Source organism: Micromesistius poutassou, assembly GCF_964030765.1.
Source record: "Micromesistius poutassou genome assembly, chromosome: 5".
NCBI lineage: Eukaryota > Metazoa > Chordata > Actinopteri > Gadiformes > Gadidae > Micromesistius > Micromesistius poutassou.
Window position 1 is genome coordinate 19,916,949 of NC_140275.1, and position 3,659 is coordinate 19,920,607.

The window sequence follows — 3,659 nt, forward strand, 5'->3', positions numbered from 1 at the left end:
GGGCTGGACCCGCCGTTACAGCGCTGCAACATGTGGTGGATCTGTTTCCAGGTATTCATCTCTCAAACTCCCTCTCCATCTACCACGCGACAAGCCCAATTCATATTCCTCAGTCCCCCCCCCCACCCCCATTTCCCCCACCATCTCCCCCCTCCCCCTCGCTTCCACACAGAGCGCGGAGGGAGGGGTCCGCCACCCCCCCCCCTGCCCGGCCCCCGAGGCCCCCACCCTCACGGAGACCACGTGGAACATCAAAAGCTCCGCCCTCCTCCTCTCGGCCAGATGTCCGGCCGGTCATTTTTAAACTCACACCCCTCGCGCCGTGACACCGGAGCGGCGGCGAGCGGCCGGACGGGCGGGCAGGCGGGCGGACGGACAGACGGACAGGGTGGGGGGGACGGGGGGGGGGGGGGGGCCGCATTGGAAATTGGAAAAGGAAGCCTGTATTTATGAGGTGGTTTGAGGCGCTGTGTTAAGACAAGCTTAGCCTGCCACTCTCCCTCTGACAGCCCTGCTTCCCCTGAGCTGGGGGGGGAGGGGGGGGGGGGGGGGGGGGGGTGGGCCGGAGAGAGAGCAAGATGGAGAGGTGGGGGAGGGGGGTGGGGGGGCGGTGGGTGGGGGGGGGAGAGGTGAAGGAGTGAAGGCAGGAGGCCTGTCAGAGGCAGGGTGCTGAGAGACACCCCCCACCCACCGTAGCATCACCCTGAGGATGTGAGACGCACACCGCATCCCGCGTGATGGAGCACACCGGCAGGGGAGCGGGGGGGGTAGCTGTTTGACATTCAAAATCAATCTGCCGCTGTGACACACACACACACACACACAGACACACACACACACGCCTCTACTTTTGGTACAACAGGGCTGGATGAGAGATGCGTACGTCCCCCTGGCATCCTCCTCTACAGATGTAGCCGGAACGATTTATTCTTTCTCCCTGTGCTGAGACAAGAGTCAACAGAAGTCCCAGCTCACGGTTCAGCACCCCCCCCCCCCACCCTCCCCACCCTCCCCACCCTCCCCAGCCCCCCAGCCACCCCCCAGCATCCCCCCCCCCCCCCCAGCGCCTGTCTCCTGGTCCCGGGGCTCTGACGTCACGAAGGCGGTGAGTGGTCCTAAGGAGAGGACGGAGGGGGGTGGGCTGAGTGCGCCGGCGTTCCCCAGCACCGCCGTTTGCTGCTACTTCCAGGATCCGGACGGGGAGAGAGCGGCCCATCGGAGCCGTCGGGCCCTACCTCAGCCCCGGGGGTAGGGTGAGTGATGTCCCCGTGTTTCCTCCCCCACACCGCGCAGCCCTCCCCTCCCCTCCCCTCTCCCTCCCTCCCCGCCTCCCGCTCCCCTCTGCCCATGTGAGTCAAATTATTGTAATTGAGCAGGGATGGCGTGGGGTGTGAGCTGATCTCTCTCTCGCTCTCTCCCTCCATCCCTCTCTTTTTCCCAATCACTCTTTCTCCCCCTCGCTCTCTGTCCTTGGTTTCTTTCACAATCTGTCCGCTCCTCCCTGTTCTTTTTCCTCTTTCTTTCCTGTTTTTCATTTTTCACACCCTCTCTCTCTTCTTATTTCTCTCTTCTGCTTTTGTTTCTCTCTCTATTTTCCTCCTTTTGTCGTTGACCACTGGCATCTCCCTTTCTCCTCCCCTCTCTTTTCTTTCATTTATTTTTCTCCTCCCTCCCTCCCTCGCAAGAAAGTACAACTTAAAGTGGCCCTAACACAGAGATCAATTAACTCCTTTCAAGTGAGATCAAAGGCCTGTTGCACCGCGCAGGTCTCTCCTCAACCTGTGCAACAATTAACCCTCTGGCCGGACAGCAGTCACATCGGGAGGATCAAGGGGGTCCTTGTGGTCCCCTACGTGTGAGCGGCCTTAACGAGGCCGACGGGCCCCCATGTTGTACACTACCTTCTGATGGAGCGAGGTGGGGCCCCCGCCAATATAAAAGCCAGACTTTTGTTTTTGTTGTTCGGACTTTCCTGTTGTGGCGTTCATGTTAGCAGATAGAAAAAAAAACAAGATATAGAGTAGATGATGAGGAATTTGGTTTATAATTGAGTTACACTTTGTGGCGAAGTGAATTAATTGTACATGTCATTGATGAGAAGGTAATGACGGCTACAGTGAGACTTTGAAAAGATTGGGGTTCAAACCCACAACCTTTTGGCATTGAGTGAAACTCCCTGACCACTAGAGAATCTAAGCGTTTATTAATCTTGTGTTCCACTCAGCGGGCCAACAAATCAAACATTTAGCGTAGAGAGGAGGGTGTCTCTCTGTACCCAGACTCACCGTCCATCCGTGGTTCTGACGGACAGGCAGCTGCACGGCGTGCACGGGACGAGTGCTGGCGTGGGAGACAGAGGGCAGCGGCCCCACTGATTGGACACCAGGGCGGCCTGGAGGTCGGGGGGGGTGGGGGGGGTGGGGGGGTGGGGGGGGGGAGGGGGGAAGCGTCCGTCCACAGACAGGTGCGCTGACCCCGTCCACCTCTGGAGGTGCCACATGCATTTTATTGGACATTTATGAGCGGGCCGGCCCTTAGTTTTTTTTTTTTAACCAACCACCTGGATGCCATAAAGGCCGGGCAGGCCCTCGCTCTCTCTGGCCGCTGCGAGGATTTCCCAGCAGCTCCTGTGGGACCGCTGGCTAGTTAAGATGTTTATTAAGCTGAAAGTGGTCCTGTGGGAAAACAAGGCACTTCTAAGAGAGACTTGGGCCAGCGGTTTTCTTGTTAGCTCCAGCACTCCCCTGGGGAATGTTTTTTTTTTTTTTTCCTTTTTCCTTTCAATCCTCTGGAGGGAGGACAGGGTCAGTTCAGAGGTCCCGGAGGATTTGGCCCGACTGGTAACGATAGGCACATGAACCCGGGGAAGGGCGGTGTCTACGAGGGAACATGGAGGTCAGCGCCGAGGCACGGAGAGAGCCAGACTCTCCGGAGGAGTCGCTGCATACGACACACACACAGTCACAACATTCGATTGTGTGTCTTGTTTAAAGTATCCAGTTACCGTGTTCACACGCACGGGCTGTAGGGGAGCACAGCGGAGAAGCCGATCTGTGAAACAGTTTGACCTCTGAGTCACTCGATCTCTCTTGTAATGAATTGCATTCATATAATGGAATATATATATGTTTGTTTGTTTGGGTAAGAAATTCTCCCATAAACAAAACACCAGAGTTTAGTTTAGCATTTTGTCATCAAAATCACATGATTGAAATGTATTGAACCAAACCAAAAAGGCGGATTGATAAGCTAATGGTTGTCTGTGACCCCTGGGCTGTTTATTTGAACTCTGCGTATGACCCCGCTAAGCAGCGCCGTACCTCACAGTTCAAGGCCCGGTCTCTAGCCGCGAGCGCTCTCCCCTATTACCTCCTTTCTACCCATTAGTTTGTGCCGCCGTGACGAAGGAGACACCGGGGCCATTTGAAAGAAACAAAGCAACCAGCCGTGGCTACCATCTACGACGCCTGACCTGCCGATCGACAGCTGCGACAGTGTGACGTACCCCCCCCCCCCCCCCTCCCCCCCCCCGTGGCTCTGCTGTCCTGGTGCAGAGCCCCGCGGTGGGCCGTAACACGGAGCTCCTCTTCTGGGCGAAGCAGCGCCACGTGCTGCCGGTGATGGGGGGCTTTGGGGCTGTCCGCCTAATGCACGGCGTC